We start from the raw sequence: 25,580 nt of genomic DNA, 5'->3' as shown, positions 1-25,580 counted from the left end.
TTTGAAGGAGTTGCTGATGCTGTGTTCTCTCTGCTTTAACTTTTAGTAAAGGCTTTGGCATCTCAGTTTTGTAGGATGTCAAAGAATGAAATAACTAAGAAAGAAATCTTCAGCAATTGGCACCAAATTGAGCATGAGGATGATAAAGAGTAGGATCCTAGGCCTGGAAAACTGGCCAGTTAAAATATCAAAATATCTAATTAGAAATAAAAGACAAATTCATGACATTGTTGGGGAACTGTGGAGGTCATTTATTCATGATGATTCATTTGGCCATGAGCAGGGGCAACCTCTGTTAGACAGATTTCACTCAAAATTATCTTTCATATAGAGCATAATCAATTAACATATCATAAGCATGTCATAATTAGCATTAGCATAATCATGTCAAAAGTTATAGCTGATGAATTAGCTTTACCTAACCCCATTGGTAGATTTATTTGTGGGCTGCATATCTTGGCAACATACATAGATTTAGGACATTAAGAAAAAAGTGAACTGCTAAGTGATGTAGCAGCTTGTCTGGTAGCCACTATTCTGGAAATAAAATCATCAAGTTTCAAGAATACAAACTTTCAAAAGACTGCAAATTTCAAGTAGTGCCTGACAGTCACATACTTAATGTGACTTACTTTTTTAAAGGCATCTATTGAATTAATTTTCAAATTGACTGCAAATTCCTTTTAACTTCAATGTAATTCTACTTCCAGTTTAAGAGATATTTCTTCATAGCCCTTCTTTTGGAATGTTCAGTGGCAACAATGATGTTAGAAACTTTAGGTATGGTAAAATTTTGAAACCTATTTTGTAGTCCAGAGTGCTGTTTGAAGAATAAATGAAAACCTAAAGGGCTTATTTTTCACACCTGAAATGCCTTAGGTTTTAAAGAAATCTCAATGTTTTCCTTTGAAACTTACAAAAAAAATCTGATATTTTTAAACCCCAAGGATCTAAACTGAATCTCACCCAGTCATTTCTGGTTTCCCTGTGCATACTTATGAGCAAAGATCAGGAGACTAAGATAATGAGAATTTCTGCCATCTTTCTTTTTAATTTAGAACATCTTGATTCGTTTCCTTATTTTTTTGTTCTTGATGTCATGCATGCTAGAAGTTAACTAGAAAGATGGAAAGGCATGTTTGCAAGCCTATGGACTTTAGCCATTTTGGTTTCTGATGTTTAAATACAGCACATTATGTGCATGATATGTGTAGAAAACTAATGTGATACTGTACAGAAGATGGAACCAAGCTCTTCTCAGTGGTATTCAGTGAAAAGTTGATTAACGATTCTATTAAAAGGCAATTTGAAAAAAACCCATATATTTATAGCTGGGGGTGGTCAGCACTGAAGCTGGATGCTCAGAGAGACTGTGGAGTCTTGGGCCTTGGATCCTTGGAGGTATTTAAAATCTGATGGACACAGCCCTAAACAACCTGCTCCAGTCTGAGCTGACTTGGCCCAGGCAATCTCCAGAGGTGCCTTCCTGCCTCAGTTTTCTGTGTGAATCTGTAATACAGTCTTGGATAATGTAATAACTTTAAAAAATGAAGGAGACTGTAAGATAATAGTCTTACAGAAACACAAATCAAACAGATTCGGAAATGGTATTAGTTTTACTTACGATATAAAGTGTATATATAATATGTATTTAGGGGAGTATTCAAAGCCAACCTTAAAACAGAACTTGACAGTTTTCTTCCTAATTTAAAAATCAAAGTATTTTTTCATTGTCATCAAAAACAAGAGGATTCTGAAGAGTAAAACCATAGAAGTTGAAAAAGCAGAAAAGTCACAATGTTAATACTGTATTTAAAACCATGTCCTAGAGGTAGACATTAACCAGCTGAAAAGCACATAAATTAGGACCTTTTTAAAATGCTGAGCTGCACAAATCATTCATAAAATTGATGCATGTTGACTTTCCACTTTTTTTTTTTTGGTCTTCTTCCATTGAAAGTGTGTTTTCCCCTGGAAGCTGCCCCAGTACTTCAGGAGCTGCGCTCTGTCCCTGATTCTGGAAACTGGTGTGTGTTTTTGTGGAGAGCTAAAGATTTCACTGGGGTCCAAGTGTGATATGATGATGTTGTTAACAGATGTATTTTTGTACTGGTGTGGCACTCAGAGCCTGAGCCTGGAGCCCCTCATTGTGTCAGGTACACTCAGCACAGAGCAGGGGACTTTCCTGCCCAAGGAGCTTCTCCTCAAGCACACAGTCAGGGTGAACTCCCCAGCAGCTTCCATGCATGACATTGGTAAGCTCCACCTTCCCCTAGCTTTCTAAGGGGCACTTTGGGATAAATCTTTCCTTGGATTAATCATAGTTTTTTCAGGGAAACTGTTCTTGAAGGTAAAAGGTATAGAGAAGAGACGAAAATAAATTAGGGAATGGAGTTATGACACATTTGGAGCATCAGAATGAGCAGGTGGAGGAGTGTGTCTGATATCTAACACTTTATATAGATATATAGATAGTGTATTTGCATGCCAAAAACTGCTTTTAAAATGTTTGTTATGTACTAGCAGTAGTTGATAATGTAAAAATTAATCACTTTTTTCTTTTTTTTTCTTTTTTAATTCATAGGCACTGTATGCTGATAGCCATGTGAGGCATGGCTTCTAAAATGGTGCCATTTCATGGCATCATTAGCTAATGTCCTCACCAGTAAACAAAGAAAAAATCCCAAATTTATAAACAGTTCTTTTGCCTTTAAATTAGCATTGCATATGTAGTACGTGTTTGTTTACCTATTTCCTTTTTTTCTTTTTTCTTTTTTTTTTTTTTTAATTATAGTTTAAAGCAATAAACCAAAGCTTTGAATAGCATGCATGGACATGTTTTAATATATTCATGAGTGATCAAAATACAGTACAGAAATCACATATGCTGCTCTGTTGCAACTTTCAAGGTTCAATCCATCATTCTGGAACCCAGGGGGCTGAGATTTGACATCCTGCCTAGAAACCATACTTCAGATTGGCTGGAACCGTGCCATCTCATGTTCAGGTTAAAAGAGCAGCTGTAATTTGTCTGGGTAGCACTTTAACTATGCACAGCAAATTGTAAAACCCATTTTCAGTAATAAACTGGAAGATAAAATAGGTCCATTTGCTTCATTTCCTGATCCATACAAGATTTTCATCATTTTGATACAATACCACTTGGAGTTTGATCTTATAATAATGCAGATTTTTATAACAATCTTTCTCAGATAAGCAGTTTTATTTAGCCTATATACACTAGGTAGAAGATTTCTCTTTTGGCATTTAGTAGAAGCCTTTTTCTATTGTTCTTTGGAACTGAAAATATGAGAAAAATTTCATAGTAAGAGTTAACTTTATATGTGATTGCTACAATAAATAAACCCTAATTGTACTATTTTTCAATTGTAAATACCATTTCTCTTTTTCCCCCTTTTATGTCTTAGTATGGCTTGTTTGCAAGGAAGTAGCAAATGTAAGTATTCTCAGCAACACAGTGAGATGTTACATATATATATGTATATATGTATGATTTTTCTTTATGGCTTCAGCTTGTAATTCTTTTATATTTCAACATTTAGGGTTTGCAAGTGTGACTTTGCCTGAGCAGCAGGCAGAGAAGGGAAGGGATTTTTATGTGTCATCTAGGACCCCAGGAGAATTCATCCCAGGATAGACTTTCCTCTAGGGATTTGCCAATTTGCCAGTTGTGGGCAGCCAGACCAGAGGCAGCCCCTCTCACCTGTATGCAGAGGCTGTGGGTTTTGTTTCAATTCCTTTTGGATGTTGCACAGTTTGAGTTCCAGCTCTTTGTTTTGATAGAAGTCTGCAAAAGCTTTGCGTGCCCGGGGACTGTAAGAGACAGCTTTAAATACCATTCTACTTCAGTAAACAAGTAATGGCTTGACCATAAAATAATTAGCCAGTCCCCTCTGAATCCTTGGTACATTTACTTCACCAACCTCCCTGTAAGTGTCAGATTGCTGGGTTTTCCTTTTCACAGAGCAATTTCTCTACCTGCATCTCTACTTGGACTGCTCTCAGCTCCACAGACCTCTCTTTTTGGGGTATGTTTTCAAGTCCTGGAGTTCGCTAAACCAAAAGGAAAACACCCTGACACTCTTCCTAACCTCTGTGCCCCAGCTCTGAGCTGAGGAGTCCCATTCACAGACACATCCCTGGGTGCTGCCCATGCATCACCACGGTAGCACCAGGGAAGGCTCTTTCCCTTACCCTTCCTTCAGTACCATGGGCCTTTTCGATGCTGTTGGCAAGACGCTTTTGTTGTAAAAATTGTTGTGGCTCAGCCTACCCTACTGGAAATACATTTTTGCAAGATGTTTATTTCCTCTAGCCCTTTGAAAATGCCTCTGGATTAAGAATTTATGCAGTTACACTGTACCTGTATTAGGTAATTTCCTGGGGTAGCCAAGCCAGGGAAAATGAAATGTGTTTCTGCATATTCCATCTTCCCCTACCACAGTGAAGTGAGAACAGGCTGCAGGGTAGCATTGTGTGTCTTGGTGGCCACACAAGCACTCAGTATTCACTGGAGACTTGGAGATACGACAGCTGCATATAAATATGCATAGTTGGAGAGATTCGTGCTTGTGCCTCGTTCTAGGGCTGATTGGCTGTGGTGCTGCCCCTGCAAATCAATGAGCATTTCCCTTGTCTATCAGCTGCTCCCTTGCTTGGAAGCAGACAAAATGGTTAAAACACTAACAGCCCACAGAGGGCTCCTGAGTGAGGGAGACTTGTTTGCTACAGCACTCAAAACATTTCCCTGAATCTACAGTAGCTCTCAGTAGATGAATTTAGCACTCAGCAGATTAATTTAGCTCCCAGTGTGCTGGATTTAGAAAGAAAAACTAATATAGATGAATACATTCTGTTCAGCCAGCATATTTTGTTTTGCAACAATACACATGTCTTATTTGAACTGCAATCTGGTTGGAAAGCGTTTTGCGAATGGTGCATTGGTCATAAAAATGAGTCATGCTTGCTCATTTTTTAAAAAGCTCTCATCTACTGCAGAATGAGGAAAAAGGTATTGAGCAACTCACTGGAGAAAGTATTGGAATTCCAGCCATCTCTGATGAGCTCTGGGCAGATTTTAAGGCATTCATGTTGTGTTGCACAAAAAAGTAGCAGCTTTCCCCCCCTTTGTTACCTGTGTGTCTCAGTATGTGATGTGCACCACCCTGCTCAGTGTGGCTGGGCCCATCTGCCTTGTGGGCAGTGTTTTCCTGCAAGCATCTACAGCCTGGAAGATGAAGGGCTGTCCAATGGCTGTTGGGAAGAGCTCATGTAGGTTAAAATCAAGATAAAAAATCCCTTTTTTCATTACTTCATTTAACCTTTATCTTTCTTCCTTAACCTAGGACGTGTCACAAGGAAAGTGGGACTAGATTGCTTATGGACAAATAACAGGGCGGCTACTTGTTTATGATAACAGTAATGTTTACTATTTCAGGACCTAAGAAATAGAATAAAAATAAAGATAAAAACTAAAAATGTAAAAAAAAAACCTCAAAAAAAACCAGGAGCTGATGAGATCATTTGAACAATTTTATTTGAACATAAAATGGTCAAGAAAATGAAAAGAGAAATGCTGTGATATGATGAGCTGGCTTTCAAAAATATTATCCTCAGTAAATGAGTATCTTAAAGGAAAGACTATCTCCCAACACAGATTCCAGAGCTTGTCTTCACAAAGTATTTCCACTACCAGCAGCAGAATGCTGGTTATAAAACATTCTTTCAGTCTATCAACATTTTTAAAAGGAAAAAAAACCCACATTAAAGAGTGGGTTGAAGAGCAAATAACTCCTTTCAGTTGAGTTGGTGCTGTATAGTGAAGATCTAATTTACTGGAGAGGTTCTCTGCTGCTGCCATGATGATTGCTTTATAGCAGTGATTCCCAGTCCTATTTGATCAAAGGACTACTGAACCTTTTGGAGCACACAAACCAAAGACCTTCCTCTTAATGATAGTGCAGTGGGTTTCTTTTACCAATAGATAAAAATGAATAAAAACTTCGGAAGTTCTTATAGGGTTTTTTTTTCCCCACTTGCTTGTGTACTGCCTTGCATGAGCAGAAATATGCATATGTTTTCTTCTCTGTTTTTAAATCCTACAAGATTTTTTGGGTTTATCTTGTGATATCTGACAGGCTACCAGCAGCTTTTGGTCAGAATGTCAAGGAAGACCACAGAGGGCTGGAGGCCTTCTTCCTATGTTTGCCTTGCCCACCAAACCACAAAAACCACCAAACTGTGCACAGTTGCTCTTCTTTCTAGAGGAAAAATTCTGCTTTCAGTAAGAGACTGGAAAGTGGAAATCTCTCAGGCATCACGTGGGATTTTACCAGTTCTCCTGTGAGGAGGATGAGGCAAAGTGGTGCTTCCACAGGACATGCAGGTAGGCAGCAGTGACTCACCATGCCTTCTGGCTCCTCTCTCCCAGGAGGAGTGGGAATGTGTTAGGAGAAAATCTTACTACTGCAACAGGAATGAGCAACCACTATCCCACATGGACCTCACTGGGAGCTGCAGGAAGGGGCTGGAGAGAGATTGGCACCACACTGCCCTGGCAACCCCTTGTCCCTGGCCTCTGCCCCTGCAGCCCCCACCCCCAGTGAACAAAGGATGAAGATGCAGAAGACAGGAATTTTTCTAAGGGGTCAGCAGCAATGTTTGGGTCACACTGGAAGCAAGGAGAACCTTTTGCTGATTGAGGTCCAGCTTTTTCTTGGTGCTAGTTTTGAGTCACACAATCTCCTTTTCCTTGGCCCTCTTAAGGTTGTTTTGTAAATAAATAGGAATCACAGAAAGTTAATCGTAAGTCACAAAGATGTGACTGCACTTCTACAAGGACTTTGTGAGTGCTGCAAGGCTGAGTACCCTAGAGCACTAGCCTGTGCAAATGTATTGAGGGGGGATTAGTAGTTAGCTTTACTTTCAGTAGTCTGAGATTTTTGCAAATAGACCAAACTTCAGTGTCTCCTCTGCCATGGGACAACACCAGACAATCCTGCTGCTGCAAATCCTTACCTTCCACAATCCACTTCATTCATCTCCTCCTTTCAAGGCTTTTTGTGTTCTTGGCAACAGCTACAGAGGAAATTAAAGGCTTTACTTCCAGACTATCTTCAAACATGGAGGCCAGTTTCTGAAAATCCCATTGTAAAAGCTTCAGTTTTTATTGTTTTCTGTGCTTCCCTGCCAAGATCTCCTTGCTGTGGCAAAATATCACCATCTGTAAGATATATCAAACTAGATAGATATATTTTAGTGCATTGGTACTTGAGAATACCATCCATGGCTGTGTTATGGTTTAATTGTGCCAGACTGCACAACATGCATGCTTGTTTTAAATGTTTAAGTGGGTTTTTTTTTCTCTTTTGGTTTAGTGTGGCCCAGTTTAAAAGCTGCAGCTTGGGACACATCCATGAGTTGGGCTAATTTCATCTAGATCTATTATACATAAATGGACAATGGGGCTCTGATGTGTACATGGAAACAAGGGATAACATATATTGGTACAACTCACTTGTCTGTACATTATAAAAATATAATGTGTCTCTGTACATTATAAAAGTATAATGTGTCCCCAGCAGTGCAGCAGTGGTGCTCCTATAGATTATCATAAAGAATATTTGCTGCTACAGTACTTATAGGTGTTAATGGATCTCAAAACTTCCTCTTGATCATTACAGTAATATTTTTTACTCTTGTATAAAAAACAGTTTCATGATCATAGTAAATGAGTTAGGAAGATAGTTATTTCTTCCCTGGATCACAGCTTGCCATTTTTCCTCTTCCTATGATATAATTTTAAGCTGGTATTTTCAACGTTCCTGATATTGCTTAGGAGGTTATAAATGATAAAGTGAACTAGGTAAGAGATGTTTCAGCTGTACACAAACCGTGCTTTGTTATGGGAACAGGACCAAACAACCAATATAGATGCAGTTGTTTAAAAGGACTCCCCATTGTCAGGTATTATTTTCATCTTACCTTGAAAAGCTTAGAGAATAAACAATAGACTGAGGATGACTAGCTCAATACATGGGATGTGGAAGGTAGTTAGTATCAGTGAAGCAGATATCCTGTTTAATAAACTTGCTGCTATTTAGGAAAAAAATATTTGGTTTTTTTTTTTGAAGCTCATATAAGCTTGGATATAGAAGTTTTACAGTTTTAGTCCTAGGAAACAGAAATCTTGTTTAATGAGGAACAAAAACATTTTATCTCCTGCAGTTTTACTGCTTCACTGGAAATCATTTTTATTTATGATTTTGTCTGCATTAGGCACATGATTTACAAGTAGTGTTTGCCTTCATCACCTTTTCCTCCTCATTCTCCTGTCTCTTCCCCTCACTTCAGCAGACTTACCTGTCTGATAGAGATAATAATTTGTAATAACTCTATATCTGAGGAGTTGTACTGGCAAAGTCATAGTGGCTACCTCTGGCTGCTATCTCTATGTAGGCAGTATTTCTTCATGATATAGTGCAGCTATCTCATTTAAACAGACTCAGGTGCAGAGAGAAAATCCCAGTCTTCAGTAGAGAAAGTGGGTATCACTGTCCTGAATACAGAAATGCTTAGAATTTTTATTTTTTGCTCCCTATTTGATGAAAGCTTTGACCAAGGGTGTTGAACAGTATGGTGCAACAGGACATAATTTCCCAAGGAATTAGAAGAAATAAGATGGTACATAAAATAGCATGGATTTCACAGTTGCTTTGGAATTCTGTACAGAAACCACACATAGTATGTTTCTTTCTTCTCCCCTTTATTCTGGATTTTTTTGCTTTTCTTTAACTGCATATGTTAATAGCTATAGGAACATAAATTTTTGTATGAAAGACATAAAAATGCTGCACACAGCAAAATACTACTGGCTCACCAATTTCCATCTAAAGGTATACAGGGGGAGGAAAAGACACTCCAGTTTTTGTTCTCAAGCCAGACAAGACAGCTCATTTCTGCACAGAATATTCCAAGGGCAGCAGGAGAAAATCTGCATAAGATTTTCTGAACCCTTATCACTCAGGAAGTGGGAGGAATGGTCTTTAGATTGGCATTCTAGTAACCTAGACAGATAGTCTGGGTTATCAGAGACTTAGTCGTGGTTCCTGAGCTATCACAGATATCCTGATGTTAAGTAGCATAAGTAGTTTTCCTATGCCTCAGTTCCCCATCAGGTAAAAATAGGGATCTCTTACAGGGCTGTTGTGGGCATAAATACCTAAAGCTTGTTAAGTGCTTGGCTTATATAGCAATGAAGCTTGTCTAAGTACCTCAAAGCACAGTTTAGGCTGGAATGTGTATATTATGCTGTATCCATGCACCAGGGATTCATTAATATCTTGGTAGACAGAGGCCCAATGCACCTTAGAGGATGGAAATATCAGCAATGCACTGAACTGCTCTTGTGCAAGAGCCAAGAGACACTTCTTGGAGGAAGGCAGTTCTGTGAGCTGTGCCTTGACATGACCTACATTGAAAATTATTGAATTGCTTGGTCCAAGAAGATGCTAAGGAATGAGAGAAAGCTCTTAGAAAATTCTCCATTCATAGAGGAGGAAGTAGAGGAGCAACACAAGTACTTTATAAGGGGCAATATTTCTAGCATGGATGCTTCTTTTGGAAGTCAGATATACAGGAACAAAAAATGGAAGAGACTCAGGCAACAGAATGCAACAACAGAAGGATTTTTCTTCTGTTGCTATAACTCAAGACATAAAAGGGGAGTTGGAAAAGGAGAGGGAGAATATGTTGGAGAAGAGGGAGATAGTAACAGTAGCAGCTACTGAAATACTGATGTCAATTTATTGTATTTAACTAGTAAAACACTAATGTTGTGGATGAAGTTGTGCAGAGGACATCTGTGGATCCATCCACAGAAGGATTAGAAATCAGAACATTTCTAGTGTGCAGCAAAAAAAACCCAAACATTTTGTGTGAGAAAATTTCTGTATTAGAATAGTAAGAAGAAGAACAATTATTGAAATACTTCTCTCCAGCTGAAAAACCTCTGCAGGGATTCTGTCTGTATTAGCAGAAGGAAGAAGGGTGCTCTAGAGATAACAGAGCTCTCTCAAGGTTAAAGGCAGAGGTCACGGTGGTGCTGTAAATTCCACCAGCTGCAGTTGTCTGCTCTGGGCCCCGGGAGGAGAGCTGGGGCTGGCTGTGAGAGGGAGCCAGGCTGCCCATGGGCGACAGAACCACGGCTTCTTCCTCAGTCAGGATTGCACAAACTGCATCGTAAGTAAGTCTTTGGCCATGGAGGCAACAGGCTCCTGATGTAAAAATAGTTATGGGTGGGGGATGTGACTTGTGTGAAAAAAGCCTGAGAGATGAGGCAGTCAACAAAAAGGAAAAGCAGCAGGAATACTAGAGCTGTACCAGGAAAGATGAGCTGGAATTTTTCTAAGAACAGATATCAAAATTTTAAGGTAGAGAATAATCTTTAGGATAAAGTGTAAGTACGGAGAGTATCTGACTGGATTTGGAAGATGACATTTTCAAGAATTATCTTTGAGATTCTCAGAGATTAGAGGTTTTTTTCCTTGTTTTGTGCTTTTCTTTGCTTTGCTAAGACCATTCAGTTTCATAGGAAAAAAACAAAAGTATAGAGTGACATGTCATCCCATCTCACCTCCTGTATTACAGTACATTCGGATTGATTTGCTAGCTGAGGTTTTTGTTTGGTTTGTTTGAGGGGATGAGCAGCAAACAGAATATAAATTTCTCCTGTTCAGTCACACTAGTGAAATAATGAACAATTTGGCATTTAGCTCTCTGGTCTATGTACTATTCCTGTACAAACCTTGTTTATGAAGGATTTAAGTAAATACATTAATAAATATTGAAAGCATAAAACATCTGGAACATTTTAAAGATGCACTAAAACATAATGTGATTATTTTCTGTTGGACTAATTATACCTATTATGAATTTTTTAAAAATCCACTTTGCAGCCATTGTTATGCAACTTGTGGCTTTTCTGTTCCTTGAAATTCAGTTTTCCATTCATTAAAAAAATGTTACAAGACAAACAACAAAGCTCAACTGGAATAGCACCAAAAATCTTAACCAAATTACTCTAGTAGATATATAACTAATATAGTGCTTTCTGTTCTGCAGGTTTTTTTATTTGGGTAGTTTATTTTGATGATTTTTTTTTTTTTAATCTAAAAGAAATGCTAATGTAGTAAGCCAGAACTGAGTGGGATGTGCTTTGTTTCTTCTGGTGTATGGTTTAATGAAGCTGCTCTGCACCTATAGTGAGGAAATTAAGATCAGTTTGTGAGCTACTATTCCTGTGTAGTATTTTGTATTCACCAGTGTGGAACAGGATATTTTTGCCTCCTGCTAGCACTTGGATGAGGGATTTCTTCTCCATCGGAAGACGCTGCAGACCCAGGAGAAGCTGCAGGGAACAGGAGGAAAGCAGAAATTTGCTGTTTGCCTACTGAAGGGAGAGGAAGAGGGTGATTTCCAAGGGTGTTGCCTGGCTCTAGATCTGCTCTGGGTGCCCCTCAAAGTAGCTGCCATGGGGAGTGAACTGCAGGGAATGCTGACTCAGTGGGAGGTGTGGATGTGCCTTCCAATCCTCCTCCAAATGCAGTGGAGCTTTTACTTCTCTCTTTTTCTGCTAAAATGAGTTTACAGTGCAATTCAACCCCTACCAAATATATTAAAATCAATACTGGTTTAAATATTTTAGGAGGAAAAAAGACTTAAAAGACTTTGTCCTTTCTTTGTGTAGCAGTGAGTGAAACTACTAATGACAAAACAAAAACAGTTATATAACTTTATATTGATAAGTTTGTCATTGCTTGTGTATTGTTGTAGGAACCTGACTGCAATTAGCAAAGCCAATGTTTGAGTCTAGTTCTACCCCTGATTTATGGACTGGAGTGAACTTGAAGCCTTACAAAGTAGAATAGATCTCACTGGAAAAAGAAGAGTTAAGTTTTTACCCCCAAATCAGTCATAATTTGCAAAAAACTTGAAGTACTCAAATCCGTTTAACAAAACATTTGATTCATTTTTTTGGATTATGCTTCTGAGTATATTTTATTATTCAGAAAATTATTTTTTTTTTAGAAATTTGAAAATTGATATAATGAAAATACCTCTAAATAGTTTGTGGTTTTTATCACACAAATGCATGAGAAAGAAAGAGATTTTGGTTCCTGTCATACCTTAGTATTTACCTGAAATATAAAAAAATACCATTTTGCCTACAGAATTATCCAGTCCAGGTTTATTAGTATCTGAGGTATTGGTGAGGTATTAATCTGAGGTGATTTCTTCATGACTTTTTTTAATTAAATATGACTTCTCAGTCTTTTCAGATTGACTCTGTTCAGCTGGAAACATGCATTAAAAAAGGGGTATTATTTTTAACATTTAAATTCTATGATTGTCAGCATTTTTGATGAAATTTAGAGGATTTTATTAGCTATTTTTGCATGCACTTATTACCACCTCAAGTATTATCAGCCTTTTCCTCCTGAAATACCTAAGTTTGTTAAGTAGAGCTGCCAGTGTCCGAGGAGCACCAGGGGTACCCTGGGAAGGCTTGTTAGGTTTAACTGGTTGTATTCCAGGGAAGTGCTACAAATAAAAACTAGGAAAATAAACATCATGACCCCAAGAGTGATGTATCATGGTATATCTGAACCCAGCTTGAGAACAGGAGCCCAGTTCCAAGCTGGAAAGCTGTGGGTAGCTGACACAGGGGTTAAATCAGTTGCATGATGAAAGGCAGGAATCTGCAGCCCTCAAAGTTCACTGGACATATTTGTTATTGTGTTTGTAACCAGACAAGTGTGTTGCTGGTGTTAAGGTGTGTGAAGTCCATTGCAATGTTATACAAAAAAAAAAAGACCATAAAAACACTGTGCAATGAATTCTGTGCTGTTCTGAAATGCCTTGATGCTACCACAAAGGTATTCAACTGAGATGCTTCCTGTTTCCACAACTTCTTTATGCAGGAATCTAAACTGATAGATTTCTTTTATCCATGGTTTGGTGGAGGATGTACAAAGCCATTTTTTATCAGAAGACTTGAATCCAGAATAATAATAAAATAAGGTTGATTTTAATACTTCCCAAAGTCTTTAATTATCTAGTGTGCATTTCTGTGGGCCCTCTGTTCTTATTTCTTGTCCATTTTCACATAAATGGGTGTGGAATGGGATGGAAGAAGTTCAGGCATTAAAATGTGCATTCCAGGATTGTTTGTGCTGAGCTGATTTTAGTCTACAGGACTAGGGTCAGAAAAAACCAGTTTAATTATGTACAAACAAGAACCCCAGCTACTGATAAAAGTAACCTCAGCCCTGATGAGTGTTGCAAAATAAAGATCCCCCAGAAACCCAAATAATGGCATCTTTGTTCCTAACCCATGACTTGTAGAAGTCCTGATACTTCAGGTTTAAAAATTAACAATGTGGACCTGAAGTGAAAATAATACTTTGAAAGTGGGGATGAAACAAACTCTTCCCTTTTCATCTTTCCCCAATGATTTGCAGGCAAACACCACCCCAGGCAACTTCCGAACTTCCATAATTGCATTGAATTCCTTGTTAATTGGGCTTTTCTCTTGCTTTTGTGTTCTTTCTTGGGTAATGCCTGCTTTATAATGATTTGTGTGCAGACAATAAATGTAGATATTTAATAGGATGGAGGCTGTGGCTCCATATAAAGATATTTAGCTCTTAACTCCCATTGAAATCAATGCATTTCCAAATCTCGTTATGACTTAAAATTAATATGCATAAAATAGGATTAATTTTAAATGTTTGAGTGATAAAAAGATAATAAAAACACTGTTCTCCTCTAAAGGGATTGTGAAAATTGTATCTTTAGAACTGCATAATTGTTCCTGTAACTTGATGCTTTTTACATCATATGTGCTGAATTTGAAAATAAGAATTTGGTGACTGTGTCTGGAAACTAAAAGGGAAACTTGCTTCATTTCTTGCTTGGAGCTCAGCACAAGTTAAAATACTCTGTCCTTCATTAGCCTCTTTATGATGCATGTTCCTCCAGAGCAAGTGGGGATAACTGTGATTCACTAGAAGGTAAAGAATTGAAATTGTTTCCTCTAAGCAATGCAGAGATAAGTTAACTGAGGAGGAGTGAGCAGTATATTTTGCTCTGAAACAGGCTGTGACGCAATATATGAGTGAAGTGGAGCTGCTGCATTTTTTTTCCTTGAGAAGAGTCCTGGGTTCAGGGATTTTGTCTGGTTCAGGAGTGATGGCAGAAGTGTCAGCATCAGCAGGGATGAGTGGCCATCACAGCTGTGAGACCTGGCCAAATCTGCAAAGTGCATCCCATGTCTCATGAGTGCGTTTACTCTTGCGAGTTATCATGCACATCACGTTGTTACTGAAAGGAACAGCAGAAGTACCCACAAGTCTAACAAGGAAAGATAGTTTGGTCTCTAATACGAAACAAATGTAATGATCAAGAGCATCCATGCTTGATTTGGGGGTCTAACCATGAGTGATTGAGGTTGGTGGGACATAACTGGTGACCCAACAACACTGTCAGGAAAAAAGGGAGATGGACAGTCATTGGCAAAGGTTGTTGTCTTTTAGTGCACATGGTGACAGCCCTTCTCATGCAAACATGGCTTTCTTAAACAGAACAGATTCTGGTTGTGTTTTCTGTTGTTTTTAGATTTGGGGCTTTTTGGTTGGTTTTTTTAATAGTAAAACTCATTCCAATGTAGGACTTCAGAATAAAGGATTATGTACAGCAGATCTTGCAAAAGCACACTCACCAGATTTTTTTATCTGTTATCCCATCATCAGTCATCTTTTTCCTGTTTTTTGCATTTGCTCAAATTCTCTTGCTGTTAAACTCTTTTCCTGCTCTTAGATCTGAGCAGAAAAACTGTTTTATTTACAGTTTGCACAGTCCAGTGGTGCAGATCCAGTACCAGGGCTGTGGTTAGGACTCCCATGATAAATCTTCCTGAAATGAGATAGATGTTCTCAAAAGTCACAAACAGGCAGATGGGCTGAGGAAATGGTGAGGACATGACCCTTTCAGTTCAATGTTGTTTGACCTAAGTCACAGTTTCTGAATTAAGATCAACTAGCCTGACTTCACCATGAAGATGCCAATATAACAAAGATAAACCTTTAAGCAAGATGTACTCTAGGGTTGGCTGAATACTGGGCTGATTTGACTGGGTTTGCACATTGTGCCTTTTCTTGTTGCTGTTTACTGGTTCATTCCAAAATTCTCAGCATCATAGCCAATGGTTTCCCTTTTAGTGAAAAATGTAAGGCTTGTTGGCCAACACACATGCATGGAATGATGTTCCATATGCCAGAAATTTGCTCTCTCAGATGACTGGTAGAGAGGTGCTTTCACTGTGTTTCTGTGTCACCATAATCCTTTTCAAGAGCCTTTTTTTTTTTGACACTTCCAATTATAAGGCTCAGTTTCCAATGTCCAGGATTGAAAGTGTGTTTCTTTCTTTGGAGTCAATAAATGTCTGGTGAAACAGTCCCAAAAAACCCTTCTGTCACACCAGTATGAAGAAAGGATGGCATGTGCTGTCAGTTGTTCCCTGTCCTTGAGGAGGATCATCTGCATCTTCCAGCACTGGAGCTGGAGATAGTGGTTGGCAGATATCATTCTTCCTAACAGAATTTCTGAAGATTATTTCCAATCCAAACACACTTCTTAGATATTTATTTATCAAGAAAATTATTTTCAATTTGCTTGGTGTTTTTTTGCAACTGAAACCTTTGAGCAGGGCCTTGAATATATGAAATCTGGTATAATGCTGAGTCCTCTGAAAGAAATGAGCCTGTGTGACACAAATTAAGTATTCATTTTTCAGCCTGATCTCTTGGCACCGAGGTACTCATCTGGCACAATGTTATTCCTGCAAAGGAATTTGCTGAACTTGAGCTGTGCAGTCTTTGCAACACAGTCAAAAGCATTCATGATTAGAATATATGGACCGTAGCAAAATTATCATATTTTTCTCTGAGGATTTGAATACTACTTGTTTAATGTCTCTCCAGACCACAGGTCAATCAAGGAAATTTCACAAAATATCAGTGCTTGAACTTCTTGAATGTCTGTCTGTGCATGGGCTGAAGAGGATTTCCCATGGAAATACTGTGTGACCAAGTGATTAACAACTGTAGCATAATCTGTACTCACTGAAGAAATAAAAGTTGCTCAAGAAGAATAAAAACTTGTTATTTTTTGATGTTAATATTCATCACATAACAGTCTTAATAATGTTCTTTTGACATTATATTTATTTGAAATGCTATAGAAAGTACAGTAACTCTGTATATTTCAGTGCCCTAAAGAGCATTTAATGAGAAATACATGCCTTTTTTTTTCACCATCTGAACATCTGAGTATCCTTTGTTATGATAGTTATACATTTGGATTTGAATAAAAATACACAAAAGTTGATACCACCTATGTAACAGATACCCTTAAACCTTCCTTTGAGTAGCATGGTTTGGTATGTCTGTTGGGTTTAGTTCTGTTTATAAATGTAATCCTGCCACACAGTCAGGAATTGTCTGAACAAACAGGGACCTGCTAAATTTTAGGAGGCTTTTCATTTAGAATGATTTTGCTGCTTGTAGTTTCTATAAAGGACTAACCACTCATTACTAAAATTTTCATCAAAAATATGAGATAAATATATTAAAAATATATTAAATATAAATTGATAATAAATATATATATATAGTGTTATATATAATATATAATGAAGCTTTTTTTCCTCTTTGCAGGTGTCTTTTACAATATGTTCTGCTTCAACCAGTGAATTTTGTTCAATTGGCCAGGTAAGCAAATATGCTTATTTATGCTTATTAATGTACTTATTTATATGTCTTTTTTTTTTTTAAGAAAAATGTTTTCCAAATATTTTACATCTAATTCTGAGAGATTGGTGTTCTGAATTGTTGAATAAGATTTGCAAAATTTATTATAAATATATTGAAAAGGCTTTTGTTGGTTTTTGATTAAAAAAACTCAAAACCAAAACAGTTAAAATTTTAAGAGGTCCATAATTTTCAATTAGAAAATTTACCACGTTTCCCAGATGCTTGAACTTTAATTGTTTGTCTCCTTTCCTTTTCTTCTTGTTTCATCACATTTTACATTGGTATTTATGGGATTTTTGTTTTTTTCAAAGTCTTACAACTGGAGCTTCTTTTTGCTATCAATTTCCCTCTACCTACCAGTATTTCAGCATTGCAAACAAAAACGATTGCTGAGAACTCCAGGGTTGGTATTTTGACACCATGGGAATGGCAAAACAATGCTCCAGTGACAGCTGGGAAGTAGAGATGGCTTTGGAAATTTAAAAACACCATTTCTGAAATTAACAAAATACAATTCAGAAATTAATGAAATCACATGTAATGACCTGGTTTGATTGGTACCAAAAAATTAAGGTAAAGCAAAATTACACTCTTACTGTGCCTAGATTTGTAGGCTGAATTTGTAGCTGAAAAATTGTGTGTTTTACCTGTGAAATTTCAGTTTGGCTGGCTGCTGTTGTAGGTAGTTTGCAGAAAACACCATTTTTGTCCAACTCTTTTATTATGAGGGAGCTGGGCAGCATCATTTGCATGCAGCACAGCTTTAATGTTGCCTACACAAATATGATACATTTTTAATGCTTTTTTTAATAGAATTATATGGACAAAATGAATTAAAGTTGATATTTTGGATGGAATATTATGTTCACAGTATATATATATATATATGTGGTTTGCCTTAGATTAAAAGTTTTGTGCATTCTCATAGGGATATGTTAGCTGTGGCTAGAATAACCAAACACAGACAAAATAGTAAATAATTTCATGGTGTTCCTTTGCAAGTCTTTTTCTTATTTTATGTTAAAGTAGTCCATAGCTCTACCTCGTTATCAGTACTGTTGATCTCACCTTTAATTTAGATAAACTGTTCTTTGATCATCTTCTCATCACTCTAACTTCTTGACATTGGGTTTTTCTGTGGTGCTGCCAACACTTAAAAAGCTTTCTCAGTCTCAGTTCACAAAAGAGAAATTTCATCACTTTAGATTTACTCCTGAAATCTTTTTTAGACAAATTGCTCCCAATACCTTTTATGTACTTTAAAAAATGGATGTCAGTTTCAGCTACTGCTGCCTTTTGGGTTTGCCTAGTGTGATATTCCTGGGTTTTGTTTGCAAGTTAGTCTGCAATCACCCTTGCAAGGAAGGAGAAAATCTTGGTTTAAAAATACCTAGTGATTTCAAATCTTAGTCTTAAGAACTTTTCAAATTAATTTCATATTATAAGTTTGGACAACTGATCAAAGAAGGAAAAAAAAAATATTATTTTCACCCCCAAGATCTTTGCTGTCTTCTTCTGGATCTTTGGCATATCCAAATTACTCATTTCTCCAAGATCCATTACTCTGGTATTTTATTATGGTATTTTGTTCAAAACATTGTAAGATATAAATATCAAAAATAAATTAATCCATTAATGTAACTTTAACAGCTCTAGCAAAAAGATGGCTGTTGATATTGTCTGATCTTTTTCTTCTTATATCAAAGTGTCTCCTGCAGAATTTGTCATGGTGTTTGCCTTACAGATATAAGTTGTAATGAAATTGTAACACTTTGATTGACTTTGAATTATAATTGGTTTATTCATCAATATGAGATATCCAAGAAAACAAATAATTTTGATTCAAATAGATAATTTAATTTATTTTTTAATAGTCTCTGTTTCTTTAAATATCATTAACCATTTTTCTGAAACAAAAATCAGTGCAATTTAGAGAGATTTCGCCAAATATATCTTTGACAGGACAATTTTTTTAAATTATTTTAATTAAAATAGTGAAATAAAATTTATCATCAAAACTTTATTTTTTGTGAATAAATTATTTTCTCCCACCCCATCCCTGCACCTTCCATACTCTCTTTCTTTGGCCACAACTCTCAAAGATTGCCTGGTCTATGTTTCTGGATAAATGTGTCTGGCAGTCAGTGACATTTTTTTCAAGACAACAAGCCCAAAGGCAGACATTAGATCCCCAAAAAAAGTTTCATACAAGCTGGACAAGCTCAAAAGATCTTTGAGATCCCTTTCAACCCAGACCATCCCATGATTCTGTGATTCTCTGAACTGTTTGCTCTCCTTACTGACTTCGTTTATGGCCTCCTTTGCCCTTAATGATGATGTTTGTAGGCTTTATGAAGCATAAAAAAAGAGCTAAAATAGATATTTCTGCTCCATGAGCATGATATGCAGGTATTCTGTATATTTCCATGAATTAGTTGTATCCCAGCTAACAAACATGTCTGTGATGAAGTAACAGGCTTGGCTGAGTATGGGTGATGATCAGCAGCTCGACAGGGAGGGCAGCGCTGGTCTTTAACACTGGTATTGAAATGCAAGCTGATCTGGCACTTCTCATATCTCATTACCAACTTAAAATGTAAATCAAAGTACTCTAAAGATTATTCATGTTTTTGATATGTCCCCTGCAAATATCTGTTGATATTTGTGGGGTAGGATGCTGTGAGCCTGCATGCCTGCCTGGTGACTGAATTATTGGGTTGCTGTTGCAATTCTGCACAAGAACAGAATTTTCCATAGATTGCTGATCAGCAACAATTCTTACAAGAATTAGCACTCTGAAAAATAGCTGTATTTAAAAGTTTGTCAGGCTACTGGCATTCTCAGAGGCTTTGAAAGCCGTCTAAAAGTATGGTTGCATTGTTATTACAAAATTTCAATGCAGTACACAAATTGAGAAACAGGAATTACATATAACAGAAAATGCAAAAGGAAAAGACTTAATTTTTAATATTTTCATTTTACATCTCTTGAGCAACCGGTGGCATCTTATATTTTCATTTCAAGTACTAAATTTGAGTTCTGTATGAAATAATAAAAAATAAATAACTATTTTGAGGCAAAAAAATATCTTAAAAGTATATTCCAACAAAGTTCTAATAAATGGCATGGCAATCTTTTCAGAAGTTTTTTGAACTCCAACAGTGCCTTTTTGAAATATTCAGAGGGTTTAGCAAGTTAGGACTATTGTAGCAGATCAAATTACTTGCAGATACAGCACAAACTAAGGAACAGCCATAAGTGAAAACTGGATGCACAATTTTCACAAATGGAATATGGTTGCCAGTGTTACACTTGAACAAAAGCACAGGATTCACCTAATTACTCTCCACTCAGGTCTCAGATACAGGGGAGATCTATTCACAAACTATGAACCAAAAGGCATACAAGTTGGAATTAAATAAACCAGTGGTTCTCTATTAATTATGCTTCACTTAAACCTCCTTGTAAATACCTGGTCCTGGCTCTCTCAGAAACCCAGTTCTGGACTTATGAGCCCCAGGATTCATCTCTTGTGCTGGTTTCTATATTGTTATCCTGAGGTCTTGTATGGCATAAAACTGTCTGTTCCTTTCTGTGCACAGGGATGAGTTTCATGCAGAATCAGTACAGATGAAATCAGAAATTTCAGTTTGTCCCTGAAAATTAGCAACCATAAGAAAAACAGGAGTAGTTTCTTCACTAAATCTAGGGCTTTGTAGGCATTTGTACTCAAAATTCCATGAGTCTCTGAGTGAGGGCAAAAAGTCCATTAAAAGGCAGAGTTTTATTAAAGAAAAAAAAAAAAAGCTCTTTAATTAGTGTGATGAACATTTTGACTATTGAAAATAACTTTATGAAGAGACATTTTTCATAATGCCCAGCTCTTCTGGGCCCTTTGTTTTAATTGGTTACAAGAACATATGAATATGTGCTTTTTTGAGATTGATTTTAATTTGTTAGGCTGTTTCTTTTTCAGATTAGGTATGCAATAATATGAACTTTAGTACAAGCAATTATGAAAAGGTCTCTTGTGGGTTTTGCTGTTGTGGCATTTTGGTTTGCTATGAGGGTATTTCTCTTCAGTTTATGTCAGTAATGGAAGACCCAGAACTGATATTAACTTTGCATTTATATTTTTGTTTGCAATATTTTTATTTAAGTAGTCCCAAATTCATTTGCATTTTCTCTTCTTATGTATTAATATCTGCTGGTCAGCTATACTAAATCCTGGGGACAACTTGTATGGCAAATCTCTCCAAGTTTTTTCCTACTCCTGAGTGACTTTCTTCAGGGTGTTAACACATATAACCTCCATTTTCCTAGCAGGAGGTGCAGAAATTCCCTCTCACTTTGGCCACATATTTGATGTGTGCTGAGTCAGATCCTGCACCCACACAGTTAAAACACAACTTTAGTTTAGGTGGACCCAGCCACTCCTGTGCAGATCTCACCTTGGTGGGGAGAGGAACCTCCCCTGAAGAATAAAAGGAGTGTGTGCCTTACTCCTCAGGAGGGAGATGGTTAGGGCAGGGAAATCCAGCCTTTATTCTTGGATCAGGACTGTTGTCCTGGCCCACTGTGTAGACTTAAGAAGTCAGGATCCAAACCCCTGTCTCCCTTCAAGCAGCTCTGCCACTTTCCTTTCTTGAAGGAAAATAAGATTATTTTGAGGTCATCTGAAATTAAATACGAGCCTTGGAACAATAGGTACTAATGTGTGTGGAATACATGGTGTCACTTTTTGTGCTGTGTCTGTAGACCTGGGAAAGTCTAACCATAGAGCCTTAAGCTAACTAACCAGCTAAAATGTTTGTAGTATTCCTTATGCAAAGTTCCAACAAAGTTTTCAGCGTCCACATACACGGGCTCTGCTCTTGGAGCTACATCCAGACAGAGATGTTTTCATCTCTTGTTTTCAGCAAAGGCAGATTTTGACAGATTTCAGTATGAGCACAGGAGGCCACTTTCAGGGTCAGGCTCTCAGCAAACTTGGCAACTCTTTCTCTCCTGCCATCAGTCTTGCAAAGTTTGATAATTTCATTAATGCTTCATCAGTTGGGTGTGAGTATGAAAGAACTCCTCCTTTCACACTCTCTTTAACTTTGTAGCCTTAGTAGCTAAAGAGGATGTTTTCAAAGACTCATTCTAACTTCAGACTTCAAATATTGTTTATAAAATAAAGAATAGCCAAGACTCAAATATAAGTATTTTCTTTTCTTTTAATATCATCATCAATGTAATATTGTTACAATTGTTGCTACAAGGAGAAGGAAGGCTGAAAAAATAATTTCACACCTTTTGAACAATTGTAAAGCAAGTCTTTAAGGCAATTTCTTGTTATGCCTTTTTTCTTCATTCTATATTTTCTTATTTTGAAAAGGAAGTAGCAAATGAAACATAAATTATTGTTTATCTGAAGTGTTAAGATTTCAGCAGAAACATCTTATTGATTTCATTCTGGAGAGCTTCCAATCTACTTTTAGAAATTAGTCAGACATGTAAAAATGCGGTAGTGTATGTGATATTTTTTTTTACCCTCAAATATCTCCAGGCAGTAGAATGTCATAAGTTACAGGAGCTGAGAGCTACAAACCTCATCTTGGAACAGCAGAAACCTAACTATTGTGGCTTTGGCATTTTCTCAAAATGAATAATTGGATGAGATAATAACTTGCTTCATTTTTACAGCATCTTAAAAACTGTCATATGTCCAAAGGCTTAGCTTTAAGTAGCTGTTTCTGGAATATTTAAGGGAAATTTCATCTAAATATACTTGCAGTATTATTTTGTAGTTTAAACTGGTATCTTCAGGATGCTATTTTTATTATAGCATCTTTTATGTCTGAAGGTTTTTTTATTCATTTTTATATTATGTAGCAAAAGTGAACAGCTGTTCTACAATTTTCTTGTGATTTCTCAACAGCTTCATTTTTCTAACCCTCTCTGGGGATAGTTTTTACACAGTATTAAAAACTTTGTTTTCTGATCTATTTAAATGAAATTAAGTAAATAATAAGGAAGAAAATTCTAGAACTGATGAGGAGGGATAGCTTGATAAGAACAAGTTAAAATATTTTCCAACCTTTTACAACTGCCCTGTTGGAAAGACTAACTATAATAAATTAAATAAGTAAGATTATAGACTTTTTCCTGCCAATTTGCTTTTAAGATGTTAGTATGTCCTAAAGATTTTATAATGGTTTTAAAACAAAACAAAACAAAACAAAACGTTTTTTTAGCAGATGGACCTAATTCTTCTTAAATAGAAGCTACACTGTGAAGAAATTATGTTCTGAGGAAGCTGCTTATTTTACAAAGCATTTGATACAAAGCATTTTATGTTATAAAACATATTAAAGCCAGTGAATGGCAGATTTACAGGTCTAAATCTGCTCCCCATGTGTCATTCTGAAGATCTAAGGTGGCAGGGACCTGCTTGAAAATGATGGTGTTCAAATTCATACTCATATGTGTGTCTTAGTCTCCTTGAGTCCCAGTGACTGCAATGTTCTCTTCATGCTGTTAAGAATAAACAGAGTAGAAACCTTAAATATTGCAGGGTGGTTTTGCTTATAATGGTGGGGCGTGGAGTACAAGAAAAACATCATGGCATTGTCAGTCTGGGCTTACAGGATCTGTGGTAAAATTCCTGCTTCCCACTGCAAATAGGTATCAAACTAAAGCCCAAAATGCCAACATCTAGAAGAGAAGACTTTGTTCAGATTGATAATGAGATCAGACACATACAACTCTGGGGTTTTTTGTCTATTTCTATTGAGCACTGAACTGTCTGGACACAATCCTGTGCCCTGTGCTCTGGGATGACCCTGCTTGTGCAGGGAGCTGGTACCAGATGACCTGCTGTGGTCCCCTCCAACCTGACTCATTCTGTGAATAAAAAGCATAATATTTTTAAAACTGAAGAAAAAAAGAATACAGCCACATTTCACATGCATCTAATGATGTACTTCCTAGGGAAAAGTGGAGAGAGCAGAATGGAAGAGGCAAAAATGTGCTAGGAACTACATAACACCAAGCACTAAGGGCATATATGCAGCATTGTGCTTTGCTTTATTGTTCTTCATCACTGAGGTTTTCTGTTTGGGCTTTTTTTAAGCTTCATAGTCCAATTTTTAAACTGTTCTGTACTCACCTCTTCTGCAGGTTGAAACAGATTTTGGACTTTGAGTACTTAGATAACAGGCATTATCCAGAGGAAGAAGAGTCATTTAATATATTAATTATAATAATATATATTTAATATATTTGAGGAAGGGGCAGAAGGTAGCTTGGGACAAGCCTTCACATGGCAAGTCATGGTTTCCTAGAACATGATGTGCTTGGGATCTTTCAGTTTTTCCCCAAAATCTTCATGTCTGTCTCGGTTGTCTTGATTTTGATTTTCATTTATTAAATTGAGACTCCAAATGTCTGTGATAAAGAGATGCAAGTGTGCTAGACTGGGCCCATTGAATGTACAGATGCCAGACTTATTGGGAGTGACACTGTGAAATTAATATGTACACACTGCAATTTAAAGGATAATATTATGCAAATATTCCTAAGCATGACATGTTAAAAAGTAGTTACATTTTAGACACATCCATTAATATTTTCTCTTGAATATCAAGTACTTCCTCCCACCTGCCATCTCTTCCATGTTTTCACATGCTATGATGGTTAAATGTCATAAAGCTGTCATAACGCTGTGACTAGGCTTTTTGGTTAGGAGAATCGAGCACAATCTGCATTTATATTGTGCTCAGCACTTTAAAACAGATTATACATTTCAAGCAGTACAAAAAAGACACATTTTTAATAACTTTTTCTTCCTATGGAGCCGATTCCGAATTGCTTTTGCTGTTTCTAGCATACAGCACTACTATGTTTTGCCCCTAAGCAGCATATGGGGAAAAAAAAGAGGCTTAATGGATCATTCTGTCCTTCTTGTACTCCCACTTTAGACTTAGATTTATGCATATGATGGTGTCACTCCCTTTGGAAAAGAAGCAGCAATTCTAGGTGCTCAGGCTTGGGTCATGCCTTCCTACTCTCCACCCCAGCCAGTCTCACACAAACATCCTGTTCATCTGAGTTTGGGAACTGCTCTTATCACCTGGATTTAAATGCCAGAATTCTACACAACTAAGCAAGCAAACTAATTGACAAAATTTGCAAACAATCATTTGTAGATCGTGGTAGCATCTGAAAATCAGTGTTCTATTTTTCTGTTCAGTGCTGCCCATTAATAGCAGTGCACCTGTGCCCTGAAGTGCTAGGATTTCTTCCCCCCATTTGTTAATTATTTTTATTGTGAAGTACTGCAGAATATTGTTCACATTCTGCTCACAGGGACATTCTAGGCTTCAATTCAAGTGCATTCTTTTAGACAAATTATATAAAAGTAATTGTAGTTTAGAAACACCACAGTGATTTGAATTAAGAAATCCACTGACAGTGGAGAAGTCTTGCTTGGAAACTTAAATTAACCAACAGTCTTGGCTATAAGCACATAATTTTAATGGCAATATTATGAAAATATCACCAGCAACATCATGGTTAGATATATTAGGATTTTCAGCCTAAGCAGGATAAATATCCTCTTACACACTTTAAGTGATTGAATTTTATCTCTGAACTGAAAGAAATATATTACGTGGATCATTACAATTCCTAATGTTTCTCTGT

General features: G+C 36.9%; 1 long non-coding RNA gene across 2 annotated transcripts in view; it reads left to right on the top strand.

The window, feature by feature from the left end:
• Positions 1-25,580, top strand: part of LOC109022696 — a 225,364-nt gene that overhangs the window by 144,080 nt on the left and 55,704 nt on the right. For both annotated transcript variants that reach the window (XR_004499659.1, XR_004499660.1), the window contains one exon: positions 16,797-16,850. This is a non-coding gene — a long non-coding RNA (uncharacterized LOC109022696). The remainder of the gene's footprint in view (positions 1-16,796; positions 16,851-25,580) is intronic.

This window comes from Parus major, chromosome 1 (genome assembly GCF_001522545.3).
Source record: "Parus major isolate Abel chromosome 1, Parus_major1.1, whole genome shotgun sequence".
NCBI classification, from domain to species: domain Eukaryota; kingdom Metazoa; phylum Chordata; class Aves; order Passeriformes; family Paridae; genus Parus; species Parus major.
Note: the sequence above shows the minus strand (reverse complement) of the source record. Positions and strands in the feature narration are given on the sequence as shown.